The sequence below is a fragment of the Somniosus microcephalus genome, chromosome 14 (assembly GCF_052327205.1).
Source record: "Somniosus microcephalus isolate GS21.2 chromosome 14, FLI_Smic_1.0, whole genome shotgun sequence".
NCBI lineage: Eukaryota > Metazoa > Chordata > Chondrichthyes > Squaliformes > Somniosidae > Somniosus > Somniosus microcephalus.
This window is the reverse complement of record NC_141000.1, coordinates 13,404,302-13,417,272: the sequence shown is the minus strand read 5'-3', so window position 1 is coordinate 13,417,272 and position 12,971 is coordinate 13,404,302.

Sequence of the window (12,971 nt, the reverse complement as noted above, 5' to 3'; positions counted from 1 at the left end):
ACAGCTGCCATGTGGGAGGGAAGAAAAAAGGCCAAACAAAAGTGTGGATAAAAAAAAAAAATATATATATATATGTGATAGGGGCCGAGGTTGACACCTGGTTCCAGAGTGGATACCACTGTGCAGGACGCAAAAGTGACAGTATAACTGCACCCTACAACACACCCTAAAACATACATCATTCCAAAATCTAAATATTTAGGTATATATTGACTTGCTAACACATTTATTTCTATTAGTTTACACTATTAAAACAGGTTTTGTACAATGATAGCAGTTTTCCCTTTGGGTAGCTGACATTATTCAGAAGTTCGGAGTGCGTGTTAACGGGATTGTATTTGCAGAGGGTTCCCCACAGAGAGATGTTTAAAACCACTGAGCTATGCCATTAATTACACCAGCCTCTGAACCTGGTGCTGAATTACAAAGCCTGTGTTTTCACTATAAGATTTTATACTGGTGAAATTGTGATCATTAAGGTTAAGGACTTCTGTGCTAGGGAATTAAGTGCTTCACAATTTTTATTACTCAGTATTAGCAGTACGCACTTCCAGGTCAGGCAAACGATGCGCTTTAATCCCAATCTCAACAAAGCACCCCTACTGCACTGGTATGAATTTTCCATTTCATACAACAGGCTTACAAAGGGCCATTTTGTGCTTTGGGCTCAGACTCATTCGACACAAGGATTGAAACTACTTGAAATAATTTCACTGGGATCCAAACAGCCACCAAAAAAAGGGGAGATTTTCATCCCTCCAGCACGACCCAAGTTCTAGAGATAGACGAACCGTGTGGTGACCCAGAAGCACTTATTCGCTCTGAGGTCAAACTCTAAATTGTCGGCCATCAGCGAAATCCCAGATCTGTGTCGTATTGCACAACTTAATACAAATGGTTGATGTACAAAAATCTAAAAGGGTTGAAGAAAATAGCAGCTCGCTACTTGACAGCCAAAGTTTCGGTGAAACACAGCTTCACCAAAGTTCAATGTGTTTGATGTAAGAAAACTACCAGGCACTTGGTCTAAGCGTTAAACAAAGCTTTAATCAACTGTTTTACAACATGGAGGTCTAGTTGTGTCCTTCACTAGTTCCTGTTAAGAATGTCCTGCGCAAGCTGGGCCCATGCCCGAGTATTTATACTCTCCCTGGACAGCGACACCCGCAGGCCGCTCAGTTGATTCATGTCAGTGTTAACGAGCCTCGCGTGCTCGCAAAGCAAATATAATGCTTGCCGTCCCCTTCCAGATAATGCTTTTGCTACCTACAGTCAGCAATAGCTGTACAAGCCTGCAGAGCGGCTGATGGGATTGGTTACACGATAATGATGACATCACCTTCCCAAGTCAATGTCATTGACCCCGCCTCCATTCTCAAGCCTGGCAATCTGATGATGGCCCTTTAATGGGTCAGGAAACAAGTGTGTTATTAATAAATAGGTACATGGTTCAAATGACACAGATTTCCTTGGATCATCTCCCTGCTGTGGCGCACCACGTTATTAAGTACAATTAGCGGGGCCTGTTAAAAAGTCAGCTGCAGGTCTCATTTACTTAAACTGCTAACCTGTCATTTTTGGTCGTGGGCTGTGGCTATATTAGCAGGAGGTTGTTCGATGCAGCTGCAGATACTGTTTAATTAAAGAGAAGGCAATCTGCCAGCACTTCCCTTCAGCAAAGAATAGAGGTAACAAAATAAAAAAAAACAAAAAACATACCCAGATCAATAGAAAAATTAAAAATATTTATGGTGTTTTAATTTTACAAATGATAGCCCTTATTTATGTGGGTCAGTTTATTTTTATAAGTCCTGTACTTAGTAGATGCTAGTTGTGCACTAAATAAAAAATAAACATTAGCAAGGTCTCATTAATTTGATAGCTTGCCAGTAAAAACCGACTGCCTGGGTCGGTCGAGGAGGCTGATGGCAAAAGGAGAATTGTCATCTGGTTAATTGTCTTACAGGACAATAAGATAGAAGGACTCTTTTCTGGGAGAAGACACAGAAACAGATAAGTTGTTTTCCCAGGAGGGAAAATAATAGAATAATCAACACTTCCTGGTGGTTGGTACAGAGTGGCATTGACCAAGGCGTGGGGCAAAGACTGCAGGGCTGCTCTCTCTTGTGTATGGGATGGAGGGGACGTAAGGGGTCAGAGAAATATAGCTTATAAAATGAAGGAGCGTTGATTTCCAGAACTATTTGTTTGACTGTTTGTCTTAATACCTCTTTAAAAGGATCCCCAAACTGTACATGTACATTTATTGTGTATTGACATTTGGGGAAGTGGGTACGTTTTTGGGCCTAGCCAAGTAGGCTGCAGTCTTTTCCTGTCCTGTGCATCCCAATGTTCCTAATTACAATGCTGCTTGTTCCAATTAAATCAATGGGTCGTACAGTGTTACTATATTCCTGCAGATATGGAAGTATCATAATACATGGAGCATTTCACATGAATAAATGAAACTGGTCGGTAGTATATGCACTGATATGAACTTTGATATGGCTAAGGCAGATCAATGATCAGGAGACTGTGTAATAGATATGCAATATCCCAAAGAACTCATCCATTTTAAAGTTTCTTTTGTTGAAATATTCTGGGTTAAAACCATAGTAAAAGTACAACATTTTATTGCAAAAAATGTTGCCTCAAAAAGATTAGCTGATAGAAATAGTACCAGTTTACCCTATGTAGTATTAAACTAGCGCAGCATTTTACCAGAAAAATACATTTGCGCTTTCTGCTAATTAAGTGATGGAGCAGAAAACTGAGGGTAGACAGGTTGATTAGACAAGCCTTCCAACTGGTCTTCTGTCCTCAATTCTCCCAGTACAGATCGAGTCATGTATTGCTATTTAATCCTCTGCAACTGATCCTGTTCCTTTGCCAGTTCCCATGCAGCTTTGAAGATTCAGTGCCCAGCTACAGACTAATAGACAACTCTGCCTTGCTGCTGATATAATGAAGTGGGCAGTCAACTGACACCCAACACGTCTTGTGTAGGTGTGGCGGGGCGGTGGCGGGGTGGTGGGGGGTAGAGGGGGCGGGTGCGGGGGGGGTTATCCTCAATCACATCTGTCTGTCCTTCATCAAATAAGAACATTTAGCATTCTGTCAACTGTAGTTTCAAACAATCCAATTAAGTGAGGCATCTACACTCAAATTTAAGTGACTTTAAAATGAAAGTAGTCTTTCTCTCCAATTTTTTTTCACCCTCTCCTGAATATACTGACTCATGCAGGGGTATGGATCCACGGATTTTGGTAGGCCATCAAAGTGGTGAGCATAGATATAATGGCCTCAAAATTGCGCAGATCTTCTGGGCTACACTGGATCCCAGTGAGTCCCGGCCTTCACTGGGACTTTCTGGGGGGTCATTTCCTACGGTGGAACCTTGCTGGGAGTTCCAGTTTCCCTGGCATCAGTGGGACCCGGCCTAAAATCGGAGGCAGTGCGCCCAGTAAGATGCGGTGTACTGGCCTCCAGAAGGTCACAAATGGTCAAAACTTGGTGGTGGTGTTGGGGGGCTGGGGGGGGGGCGGGGGTGGTCGGAGGCATGGAAACAGTCTGGTGCCCCAAAGATGTGGTCATTTTGGGGGTAGTGGGGGCAAGAACCCCCGAACAGCAGCTGGCACCAGGGTTTCATCTGTAGCGGTGCAGGCTCATGCCAGGCCTACACAAACTAGGCGCTTTCCTGCCAACCGTGCATACTCTGACATGGTCAGCACTGGAGGGCACTGGTGTGCTCGATCCTGCCAGGATTGCAGCCTGTGCAGTTTCAGGGCCTAAGAGTTGCGGGCTATTCGACCATGGAAGGGATCACGGCTGCCCCTGAGTCCGTCCTTATCTGAAATCCACAATTTCCAGCACAGGTCATTGGAAAATAGTTAAAAGCAGCAACTCTAGATAACGTTTCTCTCCCCAGCCCAGGAGTACTAAGGCCACCCCAGCCACTTCCCCTAACACAGCAGAGACTGTGAAGAAATCGGAGGTCTTCTTGGTCAGTATGGACAGTATAATTACACACTAAATGATCAATGGAGCACAGCAGTCTTTTATTACAACATTTCTGTGAACATATTCAGGTTCAGTAAACAGCAAGAATAATGAGTGGATTGCAATATATTTCTAATCCAATTATTTTCTTTTACATTGGTTCTTGGCAATTTCCTTAACTGTTGAAATCATCATCATTCACAGGTAGAAACAATGACAATAGTATTTGATTGCTGTCTACTTTTCTTTATTAAAAATAATGCTAGCAGTGCCTTGTCTAGTGTGTGAGGTGTTGCTCTATCTTATTAATGCAGGAACTCCAAAACTAATAGAAAATGAACTTAATGAGTTGGATGCTGAAATCTGAAAACCATTTGGAAGAAATTGCAGAAGTTTGATTAATTCTTCAGTGTAAACTCATCTATCCAGCCATTTTAATGCCAGCATCGAAAGGCTTTAATGAGAGGTTGATGAATTTAGATAGAGCACAACTTCATTTCCAGATCATTGCAGGGCAGTCACAGATTACGTGAGACACCTTTGCGAGTTCGGCGTGATATGAGAGCGCTATTTGGAAAGGAATGAAGAAGTATCTTGCTGTGGCCAGGTGAAGGTATTCACTTCACCCGTAATACCTCATCGCAATCGGCTGTGCTTTGCCACAAACCAGAACCATGCTGCTCTAAATTCCAGTTAATGCTGGATTAAACTAGCTTGGGAGTAGAAAGTATTAACGTAGTTGCTCTTCCATAAGAATGTAAGAATTAGGAGCAGGAGTAGGCCATACGGCACCTCGACCCTGCTCCGCCATTCAATAAGATCATGGCTGATCTTCGATCTCAACTCCACTTTCCTGCCCTATCCCCATATCCCTTGATTCCCTTAGAGTCCAAAAACCTATCAATTTCAGCCTTGAATATACTCAATGACTGAGCACCCACAGCCCTCTGGGGTAGAGAATTCCAAAGATTCACAACCCTCTGAGTGAAGAAATTTCTCCTCATCTCAGTCCTAAATGGCCGACCCCTTATCCTGAGACTGTGCCCCCTGGTTCTAGACTCTGCAGCCAGGGGAGACCTCCTCTCAGCATCTACCCTGTCAATCCCTCTCGGAATCTTATGGGGGAGAAATTTGTGTGGTTTGCGCCACAGAGATGGCGCTAAAATGCCATTGAGAGCTCTAACGACACCTGATGCCAGTTCCAGCGCTGCACGCCATATCGGTGTTACCGGTAGTGCTGGCACTGAATGCAATTGCCTCGGACCTTGCCATCACGGAGATTGTGACGTCAGTGAGTGTGCAACGCACACTTGATGCCCGATCTCCCAACTTTGTTATAGCCAATGAACTTACCATCTAGAGAAAACAACGACAGGTTGAGGTGACGTGCAGCAGCAGGAAGCCGGCTCCAGCGACGCTATTTAAAGGGATCCTCACCAATCACTCGCACCTGGCAGGATTTTGAAGTTTGAGTGGCTCAGTGCTACTTCCTGCAACTGCAAGAGGTTTCTTTATTCATTTCAAGGTTCTTTGGTATCAGGGAGTGTTGTGGCAAGAACAAAATTCCATAATTATTTCTGAAAAGCTTCAACCTACAACATTTGCTAAACGTCATGGGGGCTGTACTGGCAGTCGACCTCGCCCTCCAGGATCTACGGCGGAGGAGCGGAGGGTGCGAGACAGATGGGAAAATGTACACAGAAGGAGGAGGAGGGTCATCAGGGCTCTCAACAGGACGCCTTACCCTCCTAGGGTCTTCCAACATCACTTCTCCTACCTTCAATTAAGCCAGGAGCAGTATATTAGGAGGCTGCATTTCACCAAGGAGGTGGTCACAGAACTCTGCCACCTCCTGCAACCAGACCTCCAGCCTCAGACCAGGGCAACCACGGCTCTCCCAATGGCAGTCAAGGTCACCGTGGGCCTCAAGTTCTTCGCCAGTGGATCTTTCCAGTCTGCAGCAGGAGAAATATCTAACATCTCACAGTTCACCGTCCATCGCTATATCCGGGAGGTCACTGAGGCTCTCTTCAGCAGGAGGAGGGACTACACTGGCTTCCTGATCACCAGAGAGAAGCAGGATGAGCGTGCATGTGGCTTTGCCAGGATAGCGGGATTTCCCATGGTGCAAGGCACCACTGACTGCACCCACGTGGGTTTGAAGGCACCGCATAACAATCCTGAGATCTTCCGTAACCGCAAAGGCTACCACTCACTTAATGTGCAGTTGGTGTGTGACCACACACAGCAAATCCTCAACGTCAATGCCCATTATCCTGGCAGCAGCCATGATGCCTTCATCCTGCGCCAGACCGGTGTGCCAGCACTCTTCCAGCCATCACATGAAGCTCGCGGCTGGCTGCTCGGAGACAAGGGCTATCCACTCACCAGCTGGCTCGTGACTCCCCTCCGCAACCCCAACACTCGTGGCCAGCACTCATATAATGAGAGCCATGCTGCCACCAAGAACATCATCGAGCAGACCATCGGCCTGCTGAAGCAGTGGTTCCGCTGCCTTGACCGCTCGGGAGAAGCCCTCCAGTACTCGCCGGAGCGGGTGTCCCATTTCGTGGTAGTCTGCGGCATGCTTCACAACTTGGCCATTATGAGGGCACAGCCCTTGCCAGCAGGGATTGCAGGACCACCTCAGGAGGACAATGAGGCAGAGGAGGATGAGGAACAGGAGGGAAGGCGGAGGCAGTGAGACAATTAGCCTTCTGGACGGGCTGTCCGTGATCAGCTCATCAGACTCCGATTCGCATGAGTGAATCCCCAGATCCCCTTAGCTCACCACATACCCGTCATACAATCCCTGTCTGACGCCATATCACAGCATCCTCCTGGGTACAAAGGTGAAATGAGAGAGACCACAAAATATTCCAAACAAAATTAATACATTTATCTATAAATATATCACACATATCACATGAATTCTAATAACTAATGACCCTTTTGCCATAGTCGAATAGCTGTCATTGTGTGCAAGGTGTGAGATGTGGGTGTGAGTGTTGCTAGGTGGGTGAGTGTGGTGCATTGAGCAGTGTGTGAAGCTTGTGGTACAGATGGTGATATGTGTAATGATATCAGCAAATAGTGATGGTATTTGCCTGTTTGATTATTTATGCCTTACCAGCATATTTGCCTGATTGATTATTTATGCCTGACCAGCAGAGGGCATGTGAGAGACAAGCAGTTTAGTTTTAGTTTCGTTTTAGATGGATCTCTAAAATGGTGTCTCCTGTAATGCTGTTAACTTAGATGAACAAGCTTTAGATTAAAAGTCATTCTCTTTCATGAATGTGTCGTCATTGAACCCACATACAAATCGATACAATATGTAGCATTTGTTGAAGCCTTAACTCACCCTGACCACCTATGTGAGGTTGTTAAACTTCTTCCTGCACTGGGTTTGGGTCCTGGGGAGCACAGTGCTGCCCATGACGTGGTGTGCCACCTCCCTCCACATAGTCCGGCAGACTTGTGGCAAGGGCCTCCTGCCAGTTGCTGGCTACTGGACCGCCCACCTTCTATCCACTGCTAAAACCAATGCCTCCAAAGCTTTATCGGAAAACCTCTGGGTTCTCTCCCTGTGCTGGTGCTCTGCCATCAACATTTGTAATTAAATGCTACTTCTCCTTGTCCTTCTTCTTATGGTTGTTGAGGCAGCTGCACACCCAACAATGCTGAGAATGAGGAGTTGCAGCATCAAGGAACCTCCCCTTTAAGTAGTGAAAAAAGCCTGTGGCAATCATTACTTGCGTTTAGACTGCCCCCGATATTGGTCCAACTTTTCAGTGTAACGCCAATGAGCTTGAGTTTTTAAACTAGTATCATGACTGCAATCATTTTAATGAGGAGTGAGCATGAATTTTGCATTCATCCTAGATGATTTTTAGGTGGCGCTACTTACCCATTTTTGGTCTAAATATTGCCCATTTCTTGGCTATGACGACTTTTTAGCCCTGTTTCAATGCAATCACCTCTCATTCTTCTAAACTCCAGAGAGTATAGGCCCTAAGTGAAATTTTGCATTTGAAATCCTTCCAGTTATTGCATTTGAAAGGATTTAATTTCAGAGTATTTTTTTTTTTTGCCTACCTGCCAATATTTTTGTCCCACGAACAATAAGATTGCCTTTTTGTAAATGATTACAGTACCGTAGATATTGACAGGAATTGATAGATTGTAAGAAGGAAACGGAGTGAGTTTGGGCTGCATTGCTCAGTTGTGATGCAGTTTGGAATGAGCTAAGTTACGCAACATGAAAAATAGTTAACCATTTGTGGTCTATTGTTCTCAATTGTACTGTCCCATTTACACAGCACTTTTCAATCAGCATCAGTCTTCAATAAGTTTATGGATCTAAAGTCAACAGGGTGACAAGCAACAACAACAACAAGTTGCATTTACATAGCGCCTCTAATTTAGTAAAACGTCCAAAGGCCCTTCACAGGAGCGATTATCAAACAAAATGCGACACCGAGCCACATAAGGAGATACAGGTAGACTATCCTTTATCCGAAAACCTCGGGACCAGCCGTGTTTCGGTTTTAGGAAAATTTCGGATTTCGGAAGGTGCGCGAAAACACTTCGGTTTTCAGAGGTAATTCGGTTTTCGGGAGTGCGGATAAAGGATACACTATCCCTTATCCGAAAGGGTGGGATAAATAACGACTATAAATAGTCGGGATGGGGGTCAGCGGGGGTCGTGGTCGTGCGCATTTCGGTTTTCAGAAGTCATGCTTTGCTCCACTTTCGGCTTTCAGAGGTTTTCTGGTTTCGGATGTGTGGATAAAGGCTGGTACACTTACGCTGAGCGATTTCGGTTTTCAAAAGTGCGGAAAAATGCTACACTATCCCTTATCCGGCTAGGCCTGTAAGTCGTGTGCCACTCTGGTCATGTCGTGCGCACGACTTACGCTGACCGAAAAAACCTTCGGTTTTTAGAGGGTTCCGGTTTTCAGAAGTCCGGATAAAGGGTAGTCTACCTGTATTAGGTCAGATGACCAAAAGCTTGGTCAAAGATGTAGGTTTTAAGGAGCGTCTTAAAGAAGGAGAGAGAGGTGGAGAGGCGGAGAGGTTTAGGGAGGGAATTCCAGAGCTTAGGGTCTAGGCAGCTGAAGGCACGGCCGCCAATGGTGGAGCGATTATAATTGGGGAATGCGCAAGAGTCCAGAATTGGAGGAGTGCAGAGATCTCAGAGGGTTGTAGGGCAATATTGCCGTTAAGCTGTGTGGCTGCGCAACGGTCTGGCGGTCCTGCACAGGCTGTTCAGCGGCTTTGAAATGGAAAAACTGCGGAAATTTGATTAGCCACGTAGCCCGTTAAAGGGGCCACGCACCCAAAAGAAAATGAGAGGGACCATTGGTTGCAGGGCTGGAGGAGGTTACAGAGATAGGGAGGGAGCGAGGCCATGGAGGAATTTGAACACAAGGATGAGTATTTTAAAATCAAGGCATTGCTGAACTGTGAGCCAACATAAGTCAGCGAGTGCAGGGGTGCTGGGCGAACGGGACTTGGTGCGAGTTAAGAAACGCTCAGCAGAGTTTTGGATGAGCTCAAGTTTATGGAGATAATTTCACTTGTTGCAGATATATTCCAGGTATCGTGATTGACAGGTAGATTATTGTAGGTGTGAGCTTGCATGGTTCATTGGCCTAGAAATTCGGTTCTGTAGCACCCATTGTCTGGGCGCTACGGGTGCCGAACTGGGGCCAAAATGGCTTCGGAGCAGCGCGCGCACACTACTGGTGCGGGCCGAGCTGGACGCCATCTTGGTGAAGGTGGTAGGGCGGCCGTTAGGAGCGTGTGCCACAAGTATGGTAAGTGGGCAGATCGTGACGTCAATCAGCATGCAATGCTGATTTGACGCCAGCGCTGCCATTTTTGTCGTCAGTGCTGGAGCCAACACCCTCTCCTAACCTCGCACAGCTGAACGTGCATTCCAGTGATTCCCCACCAGCGATATTTAAAGGGGTCATCAACAACTTTCAGGTAACTTGCTTTTTGATTTCTATTGGCTCTGTGTAAGTTTATGGAGCTGCTTGGAGTTTCCAGCATTGTTTAAAGTTGGTGAGGTGACAGGCAGTGGTGCTGCAAGTGGAGAAGGCCTTGCTTCTGAATTCAAGGGTTCTGGTCAGACCACTTGCTCCCAGTCATGGGTGCTCTAGTTGTCTTCCCCCTTGGCCTGCAACATGACAGGGAGATGGAGCAGAGGCAGCAAAGGAGAGGACGTGCTGCTCGCAGAGGGAGGAGGAGGAGGGGGAGAAGGGCTCTCAGCAGAAGGCCTTACCCACCTAGGGTCTTCCGCGAGCAATTCTCTTAACTCAACTTGAGCCAGAAGCAGTGTGTGAGGCTCACAGAACTCTACCACCTCTTGCAACCAGACCTGCAGCCTCTCTCCAGGGGAACAACAGCGTTGTCAATGGCTGTGAAGGTGATCGTGGCCCTGAATTTCTTTGCGTCAGGATCCTCCCAGGCTGGAGCAGGCGACATCTGTAACATCTCCTAGCTCGGTGTCCACTGCTGCATAAGAGAGATGACCGACACTCTTTATACCAGGAGAGGGGACTTCATTGTCTCCTCTCTGACCAGAGAGAAGCAGGCGGAGTGTACACGTGGCTTTGCCAAGTTAGCGGATTTCCCCGCGGTGTACGGCACCATCAGCTGCACGTACGTGGCTTTGCGGGCGCTGTATATAAATGCTGAGATGTACCGCAGCCGCAAAGGTTACCACTCGCTGAATGTGCAGTTGGTGTGCGACCATGCTCAGCACATCGTAATGGTGAATGGCCAGTATCCTGGCAGCAGTCATGATGCTTTTATTCTGAGCTAGTCTTTGAGCCACCAAGTCAAACCAGAAGGTGGCTACTGGGCGACAAAGGCTATCCCTTGACCACCTGACTTGTGATTCTGCTCCGCAACTCAACCACACATGGGCAGCATGCTTACAACGAGAGCCATGCTGACACACAAAACATCATAGAGCAGAACATTGGCGTCCTTAAAGAATGCTTTTGCTGCCTGGACCACGCTGGAGGAGCCCTACAGTACTCAACAGAGCATGTTTTCTAATTCGTCGTGGTCTGCTGTATCCTCCACAACCTTGCCATCATGAGGGCACAGCCCTTGCCACCAGGGATACGACCACCAGCTCAGGAGGAGAAGGAGGAGGAGGAGGTGGAAGTGGAGGAGGAGGAAGCAGAAGGAAGGAGGCAACCCAGACATCCCCTTTCTGGCTGGGATATCCGGGATCGAATCACCCACCTGCAGTTCAATTGAACGCAACCCCTTTTCCCCATTCAAAATTAGTCCCACACCTTACCTTCCCTCTGTTACTGACCATCACAGCATCATCTTGGTCACAATGCTGAAATAAAAGCCACCACAAAGCAAACTTGCCAATCTAACTTTATCCATACATCCATCCAATATTACATCAAAAATTTAACTCATCACCCTTGTGCATTCCCTTAGTGACTGTCTTGCGTGTGCCTTTGCCTATCCTGGTGCTCCTATGCAGTGTTACCCCGGTGGCTGCAGCATGGCTGGTGGAAGGCTGCTGATTTTCAGTGGACGAGACTGCAGATGGCCTTGCAGGACGACCTCGAGGAGCCCTGGGCCTCATAGGCCAGGCTTCGGACTGCACCATCTCGGCATGGGCGGCAGCAGTCTGGGCTGGCTGGCTGACAGGCAACAGCAAGGGCACTGGCAGAGTGGGAGGGGTGTGAGGACGAATGCTGTCATCCTGAGAGAGGACAGCAGGTTCGTGCTCCACGGAGCCACTGCCACTCCCCCCGGGGCGGTGCCTCAGCAATCCTAGTAATCTGCTAGTGTAGAGACTGCTGGACTGCAAGTCCCTTTCCACACTGGTAAACCCAGCCATGATGGCAGCAGCCTGTGCTTGCATGACTTCAGACTAAGCTTCCATTGCAGCACTCAGACGTTGGGCGGCTTCTGCTTGTGCTGCAATGGAAGCTGAGACTTCGGCCATCAGACGCTGCATGATGGTTGGGTCCACACGTGTGTTAATGGATCTGCCCAACCCTTCCACGCTGGAAAGGATGGGCTCCTGGCTCTGCCCAAAGCCCAATGCAAGGCTGGATCTGGACTCCTCCACACTCCTTGGCATTGCGTTCAGGCTTTCTGGCAGGCCTGCCAATGCACCAAGCATTTAATTGTGCATGCCCATCAGCGTCCTTCTGTAGGTCGCCATATTGAGGTCTTCATCTGAGTCTCGTGTGCGACCTCGCCCTCTGGGGAGCTGGTACCTGCGTTACTCTTTCCCCCTACCCTGGCTACAGCCTACTCGTGCCCGGTGTCTCATCACGCGCAGATCCTGCCTCTAACCTATCCACTATAGTATGTGGAGTGTCAGTATCTGAGCTGGTGTCTGGGAGTGTGAAATCGAGTGACGGTGTTTCTTCTTATGCTTCTGGACTCTCCTCTCCCTCTAGTTCTTCCACCACTGGCTGGGCAGGCTGTAATTCTTGGGTGTCTGAAATGAGAAAGGCACAAGGGTAGGGTTATGGTGAGGGGAGGGGGTGGGGGAAGCAAGAGGTGCATGCTTACACCATGTGCAGCTTGTAAATCAGAAGAGACTGTGGGATGAGGGGGAAGTGGGGTGTGAGATGGAGGATAATGTATGAGGATACTGGCATCTTGAATTCCTCAGACAGTGGGCTCAGCCATGCCCCTGCCAAGAATGGCCAGCACCGTCTCCTCCAAGGGGGTGAGTTATTGCAGGCAAGCCTGTCCCCCACCGGTTAAGCTCTGCTGCCTGCGGTTATGCACCACCTTTTCCTGCAAGAGAAAGGGAAGTGTGTCAGTGAGTGTGATGTAATGTGTTTAGTTGATGTGCCTGTCATGGTTGAATAGCTGACAGTGTGTTCAAGCTGTGAGATGTTGGTTTGAGTTTTGCAGCAGTGGTAAGTGTGTGAGGGTGAGGGTGAGGTGAAGCTATGAATGTGAGG